The sequence below is a fragment of the Oncorhynchus mykiss genome, chromosome 11 (genome assembly GCF_057628025.1).
Source record: "Oncorhynchus mykiss isolate SJ-2025 chromosome 11, ASM5762802v1, whole genome shotgun sequence".
Lineage (NCBI taxonomy): Eukaryota > Metazoa > Chordata > Actinopteri > Salmoniformes > Salmonidae > Oncorhynchus > Oncorhynchus mykiss.
Genome location: NC_143032.1, coordinates 6,934,741 through 6,958,473, shown reverse-complemented (window position 1 = coordinate 6,958,473; position 23,733 = coordinate 6,934,741).

The following is a 23,733-nucleotide window of genomic DNA, read 5'->3' as shown; positions in this document are numbered from 1 at the left end:
AAAGCTAAGTGACTTATTTTATTGCTATTTGGGATTTTGTGACGCCTGTGCTTGTTTGGATAATGTGCTGTTGTGGGGCGCTGACCTCAGATAATCGAATGCTGTGCTTTCGCCGTAAAGTATTTTTGAAATCCGACGATGCGGTTAGATTGCCAAGATTCTAAGCTGAAGATTCTAAGCTGAAGATTCTAAGCTAAAGAATCATGTGTGACACTTGTATTATCATAAAGGTTTAATATTACGTTTTCTGTATTTTGAATTTGGCTGAAATTTCACCAGATGTTGCCGAGGTGGGTCGCTAGCGTGACCCCTGCGCCAGAAAGGTTAACAAACCTCCAAACGAGCTTCAATGCCATACAACACTTCTTCCGTGGCCGACAACTGATCTTAAATGCAAGTAAAACTAAATGCATGCTCTTCAATTGATCGCTGCTCACACCCGCCCGCCCGACTAGCATCACTACACTGGACGGTTCTGACTTAGAATATGTGGAAAACTACAAATACCTAGGTGTCTGGTTAGACTGTAAACTCTCCTTCCAGACTCATATTAAACATCTCCAATCCAAAGTTAAATCTAGAATCGGCTTCCTATTTTGCAACAAAGCCTTCTTCACTCACGCTGCCAAACATGCCCTCGTAAAACTGACTCTCCTACTGATCCTCGACTTCGAAGATGTCATTTACAAAATAGCCTCCAACACTCTACTCAGCAAACTGGATGCAGTCTATCACAGTGCCATCCATTTTGTCACCAAAGCCCAATATACCACCCGCCATTGCGACCTGTATGCTCTCGTCGGCTGGCCCTCGCTACATATTTGTCGCCAGACCCACTGGCTCCAGGTCATCTATAAGTCTTTGCTAGGTAAAGCGCCGCCTTATCTCAGCTCACTGGTCACCATAGCACCCTTAGCACACGCTCCAGCAGGTATATCTCACTGGTCATCCCCAAAGCCAACACCTCATTTGGCCGCCTTTCCATCCAGTTCTCTGCTGCCAATGACTGGAATGAATTGCTGAAAATTGCTGAAAAAACTCCCTCACTGACTTTAAGCATCAGCTATCTGAGCAGCTTGCCGATCGCTGTAGCTGTACACAGCCCATCTGTAAATAGCCCATCAAACTACCTACCTCGTCACCATATTGTTTTTATTTACTTTTTAGTTGTTGCTCTTTTGCACACCAGTATCTCTACTTGCACATCATCATCTGCACATCTATCACTCCAGTGTTAATTTGCTAAATTGTAATTACTTCGCCACTATTGGCCTATTTATTGCCTTACCTCCTTACTCCGTTTGCACACGCTATATATAGATTTTTATTTTGTGTTATTGACTGTACGCCTGTTTATCCCATGTGTAACTCTGTGTTGTTGTTTTTGTCACACTGCTTTGCTTTATCTTGGCCAGGTCACAGTTGTAAATGAGAACTTCTCAACTGGCCTACCTGGTTAAATAAAGGTGAGATTATTTTTATTTAAAAAAATAGGCAGTTCCCATGAAACTGATCGAGATCAATCAAAATGATTGGCATGTAGATGCAGTTTCACCAGTAAAACGTGATTGATTATCATTCATGATTGACATGGCCTATAGGTAGTGTCTACTGTAACGTGGTGTTTGAGGGTACCACAAATATGAAATTGTCTTGAGACAATATGTGTGTTCATAGGAAAACGTTGCAATTGGAGGATTCATTTTATATGCACATTTTATAACAGTGATGTCCAACTCTTTTCCAGGAGAGCTGCAGTACCATCCTGCAGGTTTTCATTCGAACACTGATCTAGAGCACCTTATCCTGGTTTATAAGATGATTAGTTACAACTGGGGATGGAGTGAAATGCTACAGGACGGTGGAAACAATAGGAAGGTTGGATGGATCCCTGTTCTCAGGTGGAACGTTGAATGTGAGCTACAGGACGGTGGAAACAATAGGAAGGTTGGATGGATCCCTGTTCTCAGGTGGAACGTTGTATGTGAGCTACAGGACGGTGGAAACAATAGGAAGGTTGGATGGATCCCTGTTCTCAGGTGGAACGTTGTATGTGAGCTACAGGACGGTGGAAACAATAGGAAGGTTGGATGGATCCCTGTTCTCAGGTGGAACGTTGTATGTGACACTTGCCATATAGTGTTACCACTACACTAAGGCTATGCACAATAAATAGTCATATTAATTGCAGTGGGTAACCAAATCATAGATTGCAGCACTCCTTGCCCTTAAATACTGCTTTCGAGGTTACAAACATGTTGTAATTGGTGTGAACTCTCTCTTCAAATGAGGTCTGGAAGAAAATCCTGCTAGCTCTCCAGGAGGTTTGGCCACCCCTGAGCTATGTTTCCAAAATGCTGGGTGTTTGAAAATGTTCTGGTTATAACAATGAATTTCCTAAAATCACCACTTGAAATAAAATCCATTGAATGTCAATATTCAGGTGGTTTATGTCTCTACTCGTTGAAGATACTTGCCGTCATCTTACGCTACAGAAACAACATATAATCATGAGTAGTGAGTCCCCATCTCTGCCTGGCATGTGCACAATACTGAAATGCCTAATTATATTTTATTCCCAATGCTTATTCGTATGACTTATTCAAAAACTGTCCATGAACGGCTGAAAAAAATGCAAAAGCCTCATATCATCCGTTTTTAAAGACACAAGTAGGCATATCCGATTTCAAATATGTGAATACACTGGCAAAACTGTGAAGAGGTAGAATAATAAAATACGTGAGAGGAATAGCAGTAGTGTTCTTGCTGACAAGCACAGTAAATAAATAGCCATGTATTTTTAGCCCATTGTTAAGAATGAGAATTGTTCCACTGAACAGACTAAATAAAGTTAATAGACGATAGAATCTCCTGAAGATAAAAGTACGTTAATATGTCCCCCACTCTAGAATCAAAACTTACACTTTTGGGTTCACAATGTTTGAAAAACATATATTTCCATAGTTACAAATCAGATTGCCCGACCAAACGTCCCTGCTAAAACATACGGTAGGATTGTCTGCTGCCTTTTTGGTTGTCACAGCCTAAATGACAATCACCAAAGGAGGGGACTAATGTAAGTGTGGATTAAATCGACTTTACTACACGCTGTCAAAAGGCTACATTCTGCAATAGGAATGGGAGTAACGTCTTAATCACAACGACAGCGGCATCGCATCAATGCTGCATAACATTTTTGTGTTGCTTCAATGCAACAATACTGAATACAGGTATCGACACCTGTTGCAGATGGTCCCATGCGGTTGTTGGACACATGGAGGAGAGAATCATTTTCGCAGCATCTTCAAAACCGTGTCTTTTTGACACAACTGCAGACAGCTAAAGGGACATAAACATAGACAAGTGTCCACGATAGTAGGGATGATAGTGGGACAGGTGTCCACGATAGTAGGGATGATAGTGGGACAAGTGTCCACGATAGTAGGGATGATAGTGGGACAAGTGTCCATGATAGTAGGGATGATAGTGGGACAAGTGTCCACGGTAGTAGGGATGATAGTGGGACAAGTGTCCACGATAATAGGGATGATAGTGGGACAAGTGTCCACGATAGTAGGGATGATAGTGGGACAGGTGTCCACGATAGTAGGGATGATAGTGGGACAAGTGTCCACGATAGTAGGGATGATAGTGGGACAAGTGTCCACGATAGTAGGGATGATAGTGGGACAGGTGTCCACGATAGTAGGGATGATAGTGGGACAAGTGTCCACGATAGTAGGGATGATAGTGGGACAGGTGTCCACGATAGTAGGGATGATAGTGGGACAGGTGTCCACAATAGTAGGGATGATAGTGGGACAAGTGTCCACGATAGTAGGGATGATAGTGGGACAGGTGTCCACGATAGTAGGGATGATAGTGGGACAGGTGTCCACGATAGTAGGGGTGATAGTGGGACAGGTGTCCACGATAGTAGGGATGATAGTGGGACAGGTGTCCACGATAGTAGGGATGATAGTGGGACAGGTGTCCACGATAGTAGGGATGATAGTGGGACAGGTGTCCACGATAGTAGGGATGATAGTGTGACAGGTGTCCACGATAGTAGGGATGATAGTGGGACAGGTGTCCACAATAGTAGGGATGATAGTGGGACAGGTGTCCACGATAGTAGGGATGATAGTGGGACAGGTGTCCACGATAGTAAGGTTGACAGTGGGACAAGTGTCCACGATAGTAGGGATGATAGTGGGACAGGTATCCACGATAGTAGGGATGACAGTGGACAGGTGTCCACGATAGTAGGGATGATAGTGGGACAGGTGTCCACGATAGTAGGGATGACAGTGGGACAAGTGTCCACGATAGTCGGGATGATAGTGGGACAAGTGTCCACAACAGTAGGGTTGATAGTGGGACAAGTGTCCAATGGTACACCCCCCACCCCCCACCCCACCCACACACAGCACAGGTAGTGTCATAAGTATTGCGATAGTGAAGTAAAGTGAACTGGGTCATTTTTGCAGTATACTCATGTAGGCTAATTAGTATTTCAGATCAAAGGATTTTTTGAGGCAAATGTATAGCTGTTGTTTCTGGGTTATAAAATACCCTGAAATAACAGTTTGCTATCTAAATATTTTCCTGTCATATTCCTCTTTTGATCTGAAATACAAATTCCATGAGTAAACAGCAATAATTACCAACTTTAACACACTGTTCTAATATTTATGCCACTAACTACACACGCAGTATTTAGCTAACATAAATCTCACCTTCTATGGTGTTATATTATGTAATGCTTGTATGTGTTGTTTTTCTCTTCCTATCCAGAGATGGTTTCAAATGACCTGACAAGCTCACAGGAAGGAGAGGAAGAGGAGAGCCAGCTCACAGGAAGGAGAGAAAGAGGAGAGCCAGCTTACAGGAAGGAGAGGAAGAGGAGAGCCAGCTCACCGGAAGGAGAGGAAGAGGAGAGCCAGCTCACAGGAAGGAGAGGAGGAGGAGAGCCAGCTTACATGAAGGAGAGGAAGAGGAGAGCTAGCTCACAGGAAGGTGAGGAAGAGGAGAGGAAGAGGAGAGCCTGCTCACAGGAAGGAGAGGGAGAGGAGAGCCAGCTCACAGGAAGGAGAGGAAGAGGAGCGCCAGCTCACAGGCAGGAAGGAGAAGAGGAAGAGGAGAGCCAGCTCGCAAGCAGGAAGGAGAGGAAGAGGAGAGCCAGCTCGCAGGCAGGAAGGAGAGGAAGAGGAGAGCCAGCTCGCAGGAAGGACAGGAAGAGGAGAGCCAGCTCACAGGAAGGAGAGGAAGAGGAGAGCCAGTTCACAGGAAGAAGAGGAGGAGGGGAGCCAGCTCGCAGGAAGGAGAGGAAGAGGAGAGCCAGCTCACAGGAAGGAGAGGAAGAGGAGAGCCAGCTCACAGGAAGGAGAGGAAGAGGAGAGCCAGCTCGCAGGCAGGAAGGAGAGAAAGAGGAGAGCCAGCTCGCAGGCAGGAAGGAGAGAAAGAGGAGAGCCAGCTCGCAGGCAGGAAGAAGAGGAAGAGGAGAGCCAGCTCACAGGCAGGAAGGAGAAGGAGAAGAGAGCCAGCTCGCAGGCAGGAAGGAGAGGAAGAGGAGAGCCAGCTCGCAGGTAGGAGGAAGAGGAAGAGGAGAGCCAGCTTGCAGGCAGGAAGGAAGGAGAGGAAGAGGAGAGCCAGCTCGAAGGAAGGAGAGGAAGAGGAGAGTTGTCTGGTTGTTGTTTTGACCTTCCTCATTGTACCTTTCCTGTCAATTCCATATAAATCCAGTCAATTCATAAAGTAAATTGTCACTAATGTCTTAGGATAGCATTCATTATTAGTGCTACATTGATTTCTGAATTGACTGAATTGAAACTCACACAACAGAGAATTCACAGATGCTCTTCTTGGTCTATGTCTAATTCATTTAAAACCACCAGAAAACCTTTTTGTGAAGTTATGTTCCATCGACTGGTCCATTACGTCCAGGGGCCATTTGTTTGTTTAGCTGTGTTATGGATACACATTCAGAGACAGAGACACACACACACACACACACACACACACACCCTGCTCTTCTCCTCGAGGCACCTCACATTTCCGGTGCCCCGCATTTTTATCTCCTTCTGCCTGAGGAGGCTGTCGATATGAATGGTGGTGACTAAACATAGGGATGGAGCAGAGCCAGATAGAGGGGAGAAAGCAGGCAGACTGGTGAGGGGGTGGGTTGACTGTAGTACTTTCTCTCTCCATGGTAGAATCTTAACTGCATTTCCTTGACTCCTCACGTTCTCTCTCCTCGCCTCCTTCTCAAAGCCCATTGGAGGAGAAGGTCAGAGAGACCTAATGTCAGGTTCCTTCTCGCTGACCTTCTCCTCCAGTGGGTTTTGAGAGAGAGGTGAGGAGAGAGGACGTGAGGAATCAAGGAAATGAAACTGAGATTTTTTAATCGTTCTCAATTGAGATTTTCCAACTGTCCATTTTCAGTTTAAAATGTCCTTGTTAGTAGGCTTTTTTGAGTGTGAAATTTATTGAATTCATAAAGTAAATAATTACTCAATACTTATGATCGAATTCATTATTAGTTGTACAAAGTTTGCATGAAAATGTACTCAATTGAAACTCAAACACCGGAGAATTCAGATGGTCTTGTTGTTCTTTTACAAAACTAAAAGGTGAAATGTGTGTTTACCTGGAGTTGGGTTTTTTTCAGACACACACACCTCTCCTCCACTCCTCTCTGCACCTCAGATCTCCAGTGCCCTGCCCCACCTCTCTCTCGCTTTATGTCTGAAGTCCCCTGTTACTTATGGTCCCTGTATCTGTCTGCAGTTGTGCCAAAAATACATGCTTTTGTTCTTTTCTTCAAGATTATAGGTCATTTGTGTGATTATAGGTGATTAGCTATGAGTAAATGTTTGTATTTTTATGTGCACACACACACACACACACACACACACACAAACACACACACACACACACACACACTCACACACACACACACACCTCTTTCAATACACACACACCTGTCATGTTCTTTCCTGTACTTGAATACACACACACACACACACACACACAAACACCTCTTTCAATACACACATACCTATCATATTCTTTCCTGTACTTGAATACTTATTAAATTCAAAAATGTTCATGGTCAGTTTAATTTGTTTATTATTAGTATCTCATTTACATTTAATCTCCTTATTTCCTGTCTACACCATTGCAGATCTAAGACAAGATGAAAGTGAAAACAGATTCTCTTCCTAATTGGTTTTCTTTCCACATGTATTTTGTCAGACCAGTGAAGATGGTGGAAAACCATACCATGGCCCCTGCAGTAGATTACCCTTTCCCATTGTTATCATACTAACTCTGTGTTGAAAACATTAATTAGAGCTCCTGCTCACCCGAGGTACCATAAAATCCAAGATTGCATAGCAGTCCGGCGTCTTCGTCTTCGTCTTGTCGTGTCCCGTGTATATATCAACTCCAACATACAACCCACCTCACCCAATGTGGTATGGATCTGCTATTTTCATAAACTAAATTGTAATTATTTCGCCACTGTGGCCTATTTATTGCCTTACCTCCCTTATCTTACCTCATTTGCACACACTGTACATGTAATTTTCTATTGTGTTATTGACTGTATGTTTGTTTATGTGTAACTCTGTGTTGTTGTTTTTGTCACACTGCTTTGCTTTATCTTGGCCAGGTCACAGTTGTAAATGAGAACTTGTTCTCAACTGGCCTACCTGGTTAAATAAAGGATAATTATTTTATATATATATATATATATATATGTATATATATATATATATATACACATACATACATATATATACATACATACATACATACATACATACATACATACATACATACATATATATATATATATATATATATATATATATATGTATATATATATATATATATGTATATATACAGTGCCTTGCGAAAGTATTCGGCCCCCTTGAACTTTGCGACCTTTTGCCACATTTCAGGCTTCAAACATAAAGATATAAAACTGTATTTTTTTGTGAAGAATCAACAACAAGTGGGACACAATCATGAAGTGGAACGACATTTATTGGATATTTCAAACTTTTTTAACAAATCAAAAACTGAAAAATTGGGCGTGCAAAATTATTCAGCCCCCTTAAGTTAATACTTTGTAGCGCCACCTTTTGCTGCGATTACAGCTGTAAGTCGCTTGGGGTATGTCTCTATCTGTTTTGCACATCGAGAGACTGAAATGTTTTCCCATTCCTCCTTGCAAAACAGCTCGAGCTCAGTGAGGTTGGATGGAGAGCATTTGTGAACAGCAGTTTTCAGTTCTTTCCACAGATTCTTGATTGGATTCAGGTCTGGACTTTGACTTGGCCATTCTAACACCTGGATATGTTTATTTTTGAACCATTCCATTGTAGATTTTGCTTTATGTTTTGGATCATTGTCTTATTGGAAGACAAATGTCCGTCCCAGTCTCAGGTCTTTTGCAGACTCCATCAGGTTTTCTTCCAGAATGGTCCTGTATTTGGCTCCATCCATCTTCCCATCAATTTTAACCATCTTCCCTGTCCCTGCTGAAGAAAAGCAGGCCCAAACCATGATGCTGCCACCACCATGTTTGACAGTGGGGATGGTGTGTTCAGGGTGATGAGCTGTGTTGCTTTTGCGCCAAACATTTTGCATTGTTGACAAAAAGTTCAATTTTGGTTTCATCTGACCAGAGCACCTTCTTTCACATGTTTGGTGTGTCTCCCAGGTGGCTTGTGGCAAACTTTAAATGACACTTTTTATGGATATCTTTAAGAAATGGCTTTCATCTTGCCACTCTTCCATAAAGGGAAGAGTAAATAATATTGTGCAATATACGACTGATTGTTGTCCTATGGACAGAGTCTCCCACCTCAGCTGTAGATCTCTGAGTGATCATGGGCCTCTTGGCTGCATCTCTGATCAGTCTTCTCCTTGTATGAGCTGAAAGTTTAGAGTGACGGCCAGGTCTTGGTAGATTTGCAGTGGTCTGATACTCCTTCCATTTCAATATTATCGCTTGCACAGTGCTCCTTGGGATGTTTAAAGCTTGGGAAATCTTTTTGTATCCAAATCCGGCTTTCAACTTCTTCACAACAGTATCTCGGACCTGCCTGGTGTGTTCGTTGTTCTTCATGATGCTCTCTGCGCTTTTAACGGACCTCTGAGACTATCACAGTGCAGGTGCATTTATACGGAGACTTGATTACACACAGGTGGATTGTATTTATCATCATTAGTCATTTAGGTCAACATTGGATCATTCAGAGATCCTCACTGAACTTCTGGAGAGAGTTTGCTGCACTGAAAGTAAAGGGGCTGAATAATTTTGCACGCCAAATTTTTCAGTTTTTGATTTGTTAAAAAGTTTGAAATATCCAATAAATGTCGTTCCACTTCATGATTGTGTCCCACTTGTTGATTCTTCACAAAAAAATACAGTTTTATATCTTTATGTTTGAAGCCTGAAATGTGGCAAAAGGTCGCAAAGTTCAAGGGGGCCGAATACTTTCGCAAGGCACTGTATATACAAAAACATGCCAGGTGTGTATAATACTGATGTTAATGAGATAGGGAAGGGGTTTTAAGGTGTGGTCTTTACTCCAAAATGTCAATAAATATTACTTCCAAATGAAGAGAGACAATGAGAAAGAAAATCAGAAAAAGTCAAATTCATGAACAACGATGGAAGGTTCTTAAAATAACCTTGGTGTTAAAATAGTTGTTTCACTCCACGACATACTGCCATTGGACTTAGTAGGTGATCAGCTTCTCCCTCACCTGGAGTGCCTGTCTGGGGGCGTTGTTGGCCCCTACCCTGGTGACATCAAGTAGGTGACCATTTGGCGTGCCCATCTCCACCAGAAACAACTCATGGGATGCCCTCCGCAGATAGTTGTGGAGAACACATGTGGCCTTCACGCAGGCATCGATATTTGAGGGGCTGAGACCAAGCACTCTCTGACACATTCTCCACCGGGCTGCCACAATCCCAGAGGCATATTCAACAGCTTACCTTGCCTTGGACATTAATTTGTTGAAGATCCTTACAGGCAGCGTAGGAATTACGCATAACTTTGCAAGCCTGTAAAATGTGACTTGCAGGCCTGATGTGACCTGTAAACCAGGAGTTTCCTAACACGCCTGTGTTAGAGTTTAATTAGGCCCTCAAAGAAAGGCCTTCTGAGATGTATTAATTGTCATAAAGAATTACATTTTAAAGCCTGAAATCCCACTAACGGGATCGATATGACAACAGCCAGTGGAAGTGCAGGGCGCCAAATTCAAACAACAGAAATCTCATGATTAAAATTCCTCAATCATACAAGTATTTTACACCATTTTAAAGATAAACTTGTTATTAACCCCACCACAGTGTCCGATTTCAAAAAGGCTTTACGACGAAAGCACACCAAACGATTATGTAAGGTCAGCAACTAGTCACAGAAAAACACAGCCATTTGTCCAGCCAAAGAGAGGAGTCACAAAAAGCAGAAATAGAGATAATATTAATCACTAACCTTTGATGATCTTCATCAGATGACACTCATAGGACTTCATGTTACACAGTACATGTTTGTTTTGTTCGATAAAGTTCATATTTATATACAAAAAAATCTCAGTTTATATTGGCGCGTTATGGTCAGTAATGTTTTGCTTCCAAAACATCCGGTGATTTTGCAGTGAGTCACATCAATTCACAGAAATACTCATTATAAATGTTGATGAAAATACAAGTGTTAAAGATGGTATTATAGATCCACTTCTCCTTAACTTCTTATGGCTGGGGCAATATTGAGTAGCTTAGATGAATAAGGTGCCCAGAGTAAACTGCCTGCTACTCAGGCCCAGTTGCTAATATATGAATAATATTAAACACTCTGAAGTTTCTAAAACTGTTTGAATGATGTCTGTGAGTATAACAGAACCAGAGAAAAAAATCCAACCAGGAAGTGGGAAATCTGAGGTTTGTAGCTTTGCCTATCCAATATACAGTGTCTACGGGGTCATGTTGCACTTCCTAAGGCTTCCACTAGATGTCAACAGTCTTTATAAACTTGTTTGAGGATTCTACTGTGAAGTGGGGGCTAATGAGAGCTGAATGAGTCACTGCTCTGCCCGAGTGGCATGAGCTGATCATTGCATTTCATTGCATTACAGACAAAGGAATTCTCAGGTTGAAACATTATTGAAGATTTATGATAAAAACATCCTAAAGATTGATTCTATACTTCGCTTGACATGTTTCTACGAACTGTAATATGACTTTTCGTCTGAACTTTTGCCTGGACTTGCCTGCTGTCATGTTGTGTCTTGTCTCTGTCCTTTCCCTTCACCCTGTCTCCCTCTGCTGGTCGTTGTTAGGTTACCTTTTCTCCCCCGCTTTCTCCCAGCTGTTCCTTGTCTCCTCTAACTACCCATTCACCCCGTTTCCCACCTGTTCCCTTTTTCCCTCTGATTAGGTCCCTATATCTCTCTCTGTTTCTGTTCCTGTCCTTGTCGGATTCTTGTTTGTGTTTCATGCCTGAGCCAGACTATCGTCATGTTTGCTGTAACCTTGTCCTGTCCTGTCGGAATCTGCCGGTCTATCTGAGCCTACCTATGTTTGGTTATTAAAGAAGCTCTGTTTAAGTTAGTTCGCTTTTGGGTCCTCATTCACTCACCATAACAGAAGAATCCGACCAAGAATGGACCCAGCGACTTCGGATCCTCTCCACTCAGCCGTCGGGATCCAGGGAGCGATGCTAGGCAGACACGAGCAGGAAGTGTCTGCTGCTCGACATGCCGTTGAGACCCTGGCCACCCAAGTCTCCAACCTCACAGAACAGGTTCACCATCTCCGCCTCGATCCACCGGCCACTTCCAGGGCTTTCGAATCTCCGGAGCCCAGAATCAATAACCCGCCGTGTTACTCTGGGGAGCCCACTGAATGCCGCTCGTTCCTCACCCAGTGTGATATTGTGTTTTCTCTCCAGCCCAACACTTACTCCAGGAGCACTGCTCGTGTCGCCTACGTCATATCTCTCCTTATTGGACGGGCTCGTGAGTGGGGCACGGCAATCTGGGAGGCAAGGGCTGAGTGTACTAACCAGTATCAGGACTTTAAGGAGGAGATGATACGGGTTTTTGATCGATCTGTTTTTGGGGAGGAGGCTTCCAGGGCCCTGTCTTCCCTATGTCAAGGTAATCGATCCATAACAGACTACTCTATTGAGTTTCGCACTCTTGCTGCCTCCAGTGGCTGGAACGAGCCGGCTTTGCTCGCTCGTTTTCTGGAGGGTCTCCGCGCAGAGGTAAAGGATGAGATTCTCTCCCGGGAGGTCCCTTCCAGCGTGGATTCCCTGATTGAACTCGCTATTCGCATTGAGCGACGGGTTGATCTGCGTCACCGAGCTCGTGGAAAGGAGCTCGCGTTCTCCGTTGCCCCCCTCTCCGCATCACTACCATCTTCCTCTGCCGGCTCGGGAGCTGAGCCTATGCAGCTGGGAGGTATCCGCATCTCGACTAAGGAGAGGGAACGGAGAATCACCAACCGCCTCTGTCTCTATTGCGGTTCTGCTGGTCATTTTGTCACTTCATGTCCAGTAAAAGCCAGAGCTCATCAGTAAGCGGAGGGCTACTGGTGAGCGCTACTACTCCTGTCTCTCCTTCAAGATCCTGCACTACCTTGTCGGTCCATCTACGCTGGACCGGTTCGTCAGCTTCCTGCAGTGCCTTAATAGACTCTGGGGCGGAGGGCTGTTTTATGGACGAGACCTGGGCTCGGGAACATGACATTCCTCTCAGACAGTTAAGGGAGTCCACGGCCTTGTTCGCCCTGGATGGTAGTCCTCTCCCCAGGATTCAGCGTGAGACGCTACCTTTAACCCTCACTGTTTCTGGTAATCATAGCGAAACCATTTCCTTTTTGATTTTTCGTTCACCTTTTACACCTGTTGTTTTGGGCCATCCCTGGCTAGTTTGTCATAATCCTTCCATTAATTGGTCTAGTAATTCTATCCTCTCCTGGAACGTCTCTTGTCATGTGAAATGTTTAATGTCTGCTATCCCTCCTGTTTCCTCTGTCTCTTCTTCACAGGAGGAGCCTGGTGATTTGACAGGGGTGCCGGAGGAATATCACGATCTGCGCACGGTGTTCAGTCGGTCCAGGGCCACCTCTCTTCCTCCACACCGGTCGTATGATTGTAGTATTGATCTCCTTCCGGGAACCACTCCCCCCCGGGGTAGACTATACTCTCTGTCGGCTCCCGAACGTAAGGCTCTCGAGGATTATTTGTCTGTAGCTCTTGACGCCGGTACCATAGTCCCCTCCTCCTCTCCCGCCGGAGCGGGGGTTTTTTTTGTCAAGAAGAAGGACGGGTCTCTGCGCCCCTGCATAGATTATCGAGGGCTGAATGACATAACAGTTAAGAATCGTTATCCGCTTCCTCTTATGTCTTCAGCCTTCGAGATCCTGCAGGGAGCCAGGTTTTTCACTAAGTTGGACCTTCGTAACGCTTACCATCTCGTGCGCATCAGGGAGGGGGACGAGTGGAAGACGGCGTTTAACACTCCGTTAGGGCACTTTGAATACCGGGTTCTTCCTTTCGGCCTCGCTAACGCTCCAGCTGTCTTTCAGGCATTAGTCAATGATGTCCTGAGAGACATGCTGAACATCTTTGTTTTCGTTTACCTTGACGATATCCTGATTTTTTCACCGTCACTCCAGATTCATGTTCAGCACGTTCGACGTGTCCTCCAGCGCCTTTTAGAGAATTGTCTTTTTGTGAAGGCTGAGAAGTGCACTTTTCATGCCTCCTCCGTCACATTTCTCGGTTCTGTTATTTCCGCTGAAGGCATTAAGATGGATCCCGCTAAAGTCCAAGCTGTCATTGATTGGCCCGTCCCTAAGTCACGCGTCGAGCTGCAGCGCTTTCTCGGCTTCGCGAACTTCTATCGTCGTTTCATCCGTAATTTCGGTCAGGTGGCAGCTCCTCTCACAGCCCTTACTTCTGTCAAGACGTGCTTTAAGTGGTCCGTTTCCGCCCAGGGAGCTTTTGATCTCCTCAAGAATCGTTTTACATCCGCTCCTATCCTTGTTACACCTGACGTCTCTAGACAGTTCGTTGTCGAGGTTGACGCGTCAGAGGTGGGCGTGGGAGCCATTCTTTCTCAGCGCTCCCTCTCTGACGACAAGGTCCACCCATGCGCGTATTTTTCTCATCGCCTGTCGCCGTCGGAACGTAACTATGATGTGGGTAACCGCGAACTGCTCGCCATCCGGTTAGCCCTAGGCGAATGGCGACAGTGGTTGGAGGGGGCGACCGTTCCTTTTGTCGTTTGGACTGACCATAGGAACCTTGAGTACATCCGTTCTGCCAAACGACTTAATGCGCGTCAGGCGCGTTGGGCGCTGTTTTTCGCTCGTTTCGAGTTCGTGATTTCTTATCGTCCGGGCTCTAAGAACACCAAGCCTGATGCTTTGTCTCGTCTCTTCAGTTCTTCAGTAGCCTCCACTGACCCCGAGGGGATTCTCCCTGAGGGGCGTGTTGTCGGGTTGACTGTCTGGGGAATTGAGAGGCAGGTAAAACAAGCGCTCACTCACACTCCGTCGCCGCGCGCTTGTCCTAGGAACCTTCTTTTCGTTCCCGTTCCTACTCGTCTGGCCGTTCTTCAGTGGGCTCACTCTGCCAAGTTAGCCGGCCACCCTGGCGTTCGGGGTACGCTTGCTTCCATTCGCCAGCGTTTTTGGTGGCCCACCCGGGAGCATGACACGCGTCGTTTCGTGGCTGCTTGTTCGGTCTGCGCGCAGACTAAGTCCGGTAACTCTCCTCCTGCCGGCCGTCTCAGGCCGCTTCCTATTCCCTCTCGACCGTGGTCTCACATCGCCTTAGATTTTGTCACCGGACTGCCTTCGTCAGCGGGGAAGACTGTTATTCTTACGGTTGTCGATAGGTTCTCTAAGGCGGCCCATTTCATTCCCCTTGCTAAGCTTCCTTCTGCTAAAGAGACGGCACAAATCATCATCGAGAATGTTTTCAGAATTCATGGCCTTCCGTCAGACGTCGTTTCGGACAGAGGTCCGCAATTCACGTCTCAATTTTGGAGGGAGTTTTGCCGTTTGATTGGGGCTTCCGTCAGTCTCTCTTCCGGCTTTCACCCCCAGTCTAACGGTCAAGCAGAACGGGCCAATCAGACTATTGGTCGCATCTTACGCAGTCTTTCTTTTTGCAACCCTGCGTCTTGGTCAGAACAGCTCCCCTGGGCAGAATACGCCCACAACTCGCTTCCTTCGTCTGCGACCGGGCTATCTCCTTTTCAGAGTAGCCTCGGGTACCAGCCTCCGCTGTTCTCATCTCAGTTCGCCGAGTCCAGCGTCCCCTCCGCTCAGGCTTTTGTCCAACGTTGCGAGCGCACCTGGAAGAGGGTCAGGTCTGCACTTTGCCGTTATAGGACGCAGACTGTGAGGGCTGCTAATAAGCGTAGAACTAAGAGTCCTAGATATTGTCGCGGTCAGAGAGTTTGGCTCTCCACTCAGAACCTTCCCCTTAAGACGGCTTCTCGCAAGTTGACCCCGCGGTTCATTGGTCCGTTCCGTATTTCTCGGGTCATTAATCCTGTCGCAGTTCGACTTCTTCTTCCGCGATACCTTCGTCGCGTCCACCCGGTCTTCCATGTCTCCTGTATTAAGCCCGTTCTTCGCGCCCCCGCTCGTCTTCCCCCCCCCCCCCCCCATCCTTGTCGAGGGCGCACCCATCTACAGGGTCCGCAGGATTTTGGACATGCGTCCTCGGGGCCGTGGTCACCAGTACCTTGTCGATTGGGAGGGGTACGGTCCTGAGGAGAGGAGTTGGGTTCCCTCTCGGGACGTGCTGGACCGTGCGCTGATCGAGGATTTCCTCCGTTGCCGCCAGGTTTCCTCCTCGAGTGCGCCAGGAGGCGCTCGGTGAGTGGGGGGGTACTGTCATGTTGTGTCTTGTCTCTGTCCTTTCCCTTCACCCTGTCTCCCTCTGCTGGTCGTTGTTAGGTTACCTTTTCTCCCCCGCTTTCTCCCAGCTGTTCCTTGTCTCCTCTAACTACCCATTCACCCCGTTTCCCACCTGTTCCCTTTTTCCCTCTGATTAGGTCCCTATATCTCTCTCTGTTTCTGTTCCTGTCCTTGTCGGATTCTTGTTTGTGTTTCATGCCTGAGCCAGACTATCGTCATGTTTGCTGTAACCTTGTCCTGTCCTGTCGGAATCTGCCGGTCTATCTGAGCCTACCTATGTTTGGTTATTAAAGAAGCTCTGTTTAAGTTAGTTCGCTTTTGGGTCCTCATTCACTCACCATAACACCTGCGCTTCGTGAGTTTGGATTGTGTACTAAACGTGTGAATAAAAAGGAGGTATTTGGACATAAATTGTGGACTTTGTTGAACAAATCAAGCATTTATTGTGGAACTGGGATTCCTGGTAGTGTATTCTGATGAAGATAATCAAAGGTAAGTGAATATCTATAATGGTATTTCTGAATTCTGTTGACTCCACAACATGGCGGATATCTGAATGGCTTGTTTTGTTGTCTGAGCGCTGTACTCAGATTATTGCATGGTGTTCTTTTTCTGATTAAAAAAAAAACAAGCATTATTGGTTGAACCCTTCATAGAGTCTTCTAGGCAGAACCCTTCATAGAGGGTTATAGGCAGAACCCTTCATAGAGGGTTATAGGCAGAACTCTTCATAGAGTCTTCTTGGCAGAACCCTTCATAGAGGGTTATAGGCAGAACACTTCATAGAGGGTTATAGGCAGAACTCTTCATAGAGTCTTCTAGGCAGAACTCTTCATAGAGGGTTATAGGCAGAACCCTTCATAGAGGGTTATAGGCAGAACTCTTCATAGAGTCTTCTAGGCAGAACCCTTCATAGAGGGTTATAGGCAGAACCCTTCATAGAGGGTTATAGGCAGAACCCTTCATAGAGGGTTATAGGCAGAACCCTTCATAGAGGGTTATAGGCAGAACCCTTCATAGAGGGTTATAGGCAGAACCCTTCATAGAGTATTCTAGGCAGAACCCTTCATCGAGTCTTCTAGGCAGAACCCTTCATAGAGTCTTCTAGGCAGAACCCTTCATAGAGTCTTCTAGGCAGAACCCTTCATAGAGGGTTATAGGCAGAACCCTTCATAGAGGGTTATAGGCAGAACCCTTCATAGAGGGTTATAGGCAGAACCCTTCATAGAGGGTTATAGGCAGAACCCTTCATACAGGGTTATAGGCAGAACCATTTATAAGGGGTTCTAGCCAGAACCCTTCAGATAGGGTTCTAGGCAGAAACCTTCAAAGAGGTTTCTGATTTATTTTTTATTGCTTAGCTATTCCTCACAAGAATGTAATGACATCATATGTTGCCATGCATAAATTACAGTGTTGTGATAATCAGATTCCATGTGAGGCTAAGTTATTCACCACAAGCATTCTCTCTCTCTCTCTCATACTAGCTAGCTACTCCCCTCTCTCTCTCTCTCTCTCTCTCGCTCTCTCATACTAGCGAGCTGGCTACTCCTCTCTCTCACACACACACACACAAACACACACACAGACGGCTTCAGCATAACAAGCTTAGGAAACATCATACAGTAGGTTAACATTAGCCCTTTTGTTTTTTACATTTAGTTAGCCAGCTACCTAAGTAGCTAGAAAAGTGAAGTGGCCAGTCTGGTCAACATCTAAAACAGCTACAGTAGCTAGCTAGCCAAGCTAACTCAACTCCATGATTTACAATAGACTTGAGTTTAGCTTGGCTAGCTAGCTAACGTTAGGGAGAGAGAACTAGATAGCTAATGTATCCACAATGGAGCCAAATTGAATGTAATCTATCTAGCTAAATAGTTAGTTTAATGAGCTGCTGTTAGCATATAGCTTGGTTGCAGTTAGCTCCTTAGCTAGCTATCTAGCAATACCAACGAATTACAATGCTGAACCAACAGACTAAAACAATTTTGGCAGAACGCGATCACATCAGACCTCACACCTTCCATTATTTCCCCTGGACTACATTAGCTAGTCATTCCACATTACATAAGCATACACTCAACATTACATAGTAGTCTGAGCTCTAGCTACACATTGTGCCACCCACTGTCTCCCTCCCTCCACAACAGTGTTCCAAGGAAGTTTGACCTGAAGTTTTCAATAAAGTTTCCAACTTATAATCATCCACTGTCCTCCCCTTAGCAGTTGACAATTCCAGTTTTCGTTGCATTAGCAGTTCGAGTCTTGTTGTTGACAACATTGTACATGAAACAGCGCTAGCGTGCTGCTCTTTTTAAAGTTTTAGAAGGTCAGCTGACAATGTTCTCTCTGTCCATTCAACTCCAGGGGTGTGTCTTTAAAACATGGATCCAATCCCAATGATCCCTTAACTTAACCAGACCAATCATACGCTTCAATATAAGGTCAGCTGACAATGTTCTCTCTGTCCATTCAACTCCAGGGGTGTGTCTTTAAAACATGGATCCAATCCCAATGATCCCTTACTTAACTAGACTAATCATACTCTTCAATGTGTCGCGGTTCACAGTGCTGTGGCAAGATGAGATAATGATAGAGGTACCCACTTCTGATGTTAAATCGCAAGCGCAGATGCTCCAATTTCAAAACTATTTGGAGCCCAGTTTAAAGCCCTGACTATACAATGGACTAATTGGAAAAAATAAAAGCAGTACTTCTCAATGTATAAGAGGTGTGCCGTGAGTGCGTGAGAAGAAGTGTGTGTGTGTCTGATGGCCAATGTGTGACAGTTGGCAGCTCTGTTTTTGTGTTGGTAAAATTAATTTAGCAAGAAATGGCGGTGGAAATGCCTTTTTGTGCAAATGTTGATACAGTATCCATCATATTGAAGTCAATTTGGAGTTACGTGATGATATGGTGTGTGGTCCTCCAACTATGACTCGGAAACCATGCAGTTTAGTAGGCTCCAGATTCAATCATTTATGATGTACTTCACAGGGTGGTGAAAGAGCACGGTGATGAGCTTGATGCTCCTTTCAAATGAATATTGAGGGTCTTATTCTGGTGACATGATGATCGATGCTTGACTGCCATTATCCATAATAACCTCATCATGTAGACTAGCCTACCTGCAATGCCTATCTACACAGTGTCTGAGCGCTGTTGGCTGAGTGCTCACTGTGCCAAAACCACAGTTTGCTACAAGCTTTTGTGACAAGCCTATAGGTAGAGTTAAACATTCGCTACATTAAAAACTAAAGCAAAAATAAGTACATTTTGTGTGCACTTCCTCATCACGCAATGATTGTTATCCGTAACAAGTCTGTTTGGTGAAAACATCCCCACAATAAGACCCTCAATATTCATTGGAAAGGAGCATCAAGCTCATCACCGTGCTCTTTCACCACCCTGTGAAGTTCATCATAAATGATTGAATCTGGAGCCTAATAAACTGCATGGTTTCCGAGTCATAGTTGGAGGACCACACACCATATCATCACGTAACTCCAAATTGACTTCAATATGATGGATACTATATCAACATTTGCACAAAAAGGCATTTCCACCGCCATTTCTTGCTAAATTAATTTTACCAACACAAAAACATTTTCCCACCAAATGTGCATATGTTCTTTATGTTGATATCAGAATATTCACATGACAATCTGTCGCTAATTGGATAAAAACATAGCTAGTGATGCATAATCTACCCCCCAAAAAAGTTTAGAGTTACAGACAAGCATTTAAAGTTGGGATTAGGCCCCTTGGTGAGTCACGACTACATATTAGGACCAAACAAAAATCAGCCTATCTGTACCAGCCGTAAGAAATTGTGCCCAACTGCTGCAAATCAAGTTGTTTACACAGATACAAATATAAATATGGCACTCCCGGAGCGTGTTTGAGGCGTAGATTTACTGCAGCCCAGGTCAATAAACCGATATTTTACTAGATATAATACTGGAAAGGTACTACGGTAATCCAGGGACTCAGTTACTCAAAGACAGAACAGCTTGCAGCAAGCTACAGGCTTCTGGCCTTGGTATTTAGATAAGAATATACATCCAAAAAGCACAATATGCAAGTAAGGTGTAGTCATACGGTGCACCAGCTTTGTTTAGAGCCTTTGTAATCAGCATCCTCTGGTTGAGATAACAGGCTATTCTCGACAGGGTAGCCGATAACACCAGTGGAGCCTTAGTGCCTCTGCTGAGCAGCATCTCAATCAGGCCCCCAGCGCACACGTGGTTCCTGTCTCTAAACGGATGCTCCTGGTGGTGTGGCAAGCGGCAATGAGCCTCTCCCCTCCTCTCCCCCCTAACCATGTTTCATCAGCTACCAGGTAGCCTACCCCCTGGTTTATAATTTATCTATTGGTTGACTAACCATATAACCATATATATATATATATATATATATATATATATATACAGTATGTCCACACTATGAGGTTGGAATAATACTGTGAAATTATGAAAAGTATAATAATGCCCTTTTAGTGTAAGAGCTGTTTGAAAAGATTGCCTGTAGTTTCAGCCTGTTTTTGGTGGGATCGAGTTTTGGCCTGCCTGGTGATATCAGACCAACAAGGAAGGGAGTTCCAAACCTCTTTGCCAATAAAAAGCTAGTTTTCACTTTTGTCATCCCCTGTCAGACCAGTCCAGGAAAAATAGATCAGTAAAACATAGATCAGTAAAAAATAGATCAGGAAAACATAGATCAGTAAAAAATAGATCTGTAAAAAATAGAAAACAAAAGTAACAAATAATTAAACATCAACAGTAAATTAACAAAGCGAGGCTATATACATTGGGTACCAGTACAGAGTTAATTTGCGGGGGCACTGGTTGGTTGATGTAATTGAGGTCATATGTACATGTAGTTAGAGTTAAAATGACTATGCATAGATTATAAACAGAGAGTAGCAGCAGCATAAACGAGGGGTCTGAGTAGCCATTTGATTAGATGTTCAGGAGTCTTATGTCTTGGGGGTAGAAGATGTTAAGAAGCCTTTTGGACATTGACTTGGCACTCCGGTACCGCTTGCCGTGCGGTAGCAGAGAGAACAGTCTATGCCTAGGGGGGCTGGAGTGTTTGACATTTTTTAGGGCATTCCTCTGACACCTCTTGATATAGAGGTCCTGGATGGCAGGAAGTTTGACCACAGTGATGTACTGGGCCGTACGCATTACCCTCTGTAGTGCCTTGCGGTCATAGGCCGAGCAGTTGCCATACCAGGCAGTGATGCAAACAGTCAGGATGACAGTCGAAGGCAGTGATGCAAACAGTCAGGATGACAGTCGAAGGCAGTGATGCAAACAGTCAGGATGACAGTCGAAGGCAGTGATGCAAACAGTCAGGATGACAGTCGAAGGCGGTGATGCAAACAGTCAGGATGACAGTCGAAGGCAGTGATGCAAACAGTCAGGATGACAGTCGAAGGCAGTGATGCAAACAGTCAGGATGACAGTCGAAGGCAGTGATGCAAACAGTCAGGATGACAGTCGAAGGCGGTGATGCAAACAGTCAGGATGACAGTCGAAGGCAGTGATGCAAACAGTCAGGATGACAGTCGAAGGCAGTGATGCAAACAGTCAGGATGACAGTCTAAGGCAGTGATGCAAACAGTCAGGATGACAGTCGAAGGCAGTGATGCAAACAGTCAGGATGACAGTCGATGGTGCAGCTGTAGAACCTTTTGAGGATCTGAGGAACCATGCCAAATCTTTTCAGTCTCCTGAGGGGGAATAGGCTTTGTCATGCCCTCTTCACGACTGCCTTTGTGTGTTTGAACCGTGATAGGTTGTTGGTAATGTGGACACCAAGGAACTTGAAGCTCTCAACGTGTTCCACTACATGTTGGAATCATGGATGAATCTCTGTCATTTGTAAAAAAAGTTTCTGTAAATTCTTGTTGGTAGCATTTCTATTTTGAAGATTTGGTGTATTTTTCCCCATATTGCCATCCAGTTCGTTTTAGTTACTCCATTTCTTTGGGATTTTCCTCTAACTTATGTCACAGTTTTTATTGTTATCTATCTATTTGTTCCTCTGTCACAGTTTTTATTGCTATCTATCTGTACTGTTTGTCCCTCTATGTCACAGTTTTTATTGCTATCTATACTGTTTGTCCCTCTATGTCACAGTTTGTATTACTATCTATCTGTACTGTTAGTTCCTCTGTCACAGTTTTTATTACTATCTATCTGTACTGTTAGTTCCTCTGTCACAGTTTTTATTACTATCTATCTGTACTGTTAGTTCCTCTGTCACAGTTTTTATTGCTATCTATCTGTACTGTTAGTTTCTCTGTCACAGTTTTTATTGCTATCTATCTGTACTGTTTGTCCCTCTATGTCACAGTTTTTATTGCTATCTGTACTGTTTGTCCCTCTATGTCACAGTTTTTATTACTATCTATCTGTACTGTTAGTTCCTCTGTCACAGTTTTTATTACTATCTATCTGTACTGTTAGTTCCTCTATGTCACAGTTGTTATTACTATCTATCTGTACTGTTAGTTCCTCTGTCACAGTTTTTAATTACTATCTATCTGTACTGTTAGTTCCTCTGTCACAGTTTTTAATACTATCTATCTGTACTGTTAGTTCCTCTGTCACAGTTTTTATTACTATCTATCTGTACTGTTAGTTCCTCTGTCACAGTTTTTAATACTATCTATCTGTACTGTTAGTTCCTCTGTCACAGTTTTTATTACTATCTGTACTGTTAGTTCCTCTGTCACAGTTTTTAATACTATCTATCTTTACTGTTAGTTCCTCTATGTCCTTTTTTAGCACAAACTCTTTTGACCTAAATATATATATTTTTAATTGAATTGCATGGCCTCTAGAGGCACATTTAAAAGTCTCCCATACAATAAGGGGATCTGCTATGTTATGTGGGAAAATGTCCATTATAGATATTCTGTCGTGGTTAAAATCAAGTTATCATCCAGTAGACGGGAAATTCTGTAAGAGTAACTTTTGGTCCCAGTGAAAACAACATAAGAATGTAGTCAAGACGAATAGCTTGATTAAGCATCCACCATGTGCAGTATATATCAGTAGGTCAGGATATTTAAGCTAGTTCCAATATATCCATAATACTCGTCGTTTCATTAAGTGTATGAGGGTGATGGTTTGTAGTGTTTTCCTTTACGGTCCACTGAGGTACGTAAAACCGTATCATAATTTTCCACCATAATAATTGAGTCATGCATTGCCTGTAAACTCGATAAATTATTATATACAGTATGTATATATATATATATATATTCAGTTTTTATTGCTATCTGTACTGTTTGTCCCTCTATGTCACAGTTTTTATTACTATCTATCTGTACTGTTAGTTCCTCTGTCACAGTTTTTATTACTATCTATCTGTACTGTTAGTTCCTCTATGTCACAGTTGTTATTACTATCTATCTGTACTGTTAGTTCCTCTGTCACAGTTTTTAATTACTATCTATCTGTACTGTTAGTTCCTCTGTCACAGTTTTTCTTACTATCTGTACTGTTAGTTCCTCTGTCACAGTTTTTATTACTATCTATCTGTACTGTTAGTTCCTCTGTCACAGTTTTTATTACTATCTGTACTGTTAGTTCCTCTGTCACAGTTTTTATTACTATCTATCTGTACTGTTAGTTCCTCTGTCACAGTTTTTATTACTATCTATCTGTACTGTTAGTTCCTCTGTCACAGTTTTTATTACTGTCTGTACTGTTAGTTCCTCTGTCACAGTTTTTATTACTATCTGTACT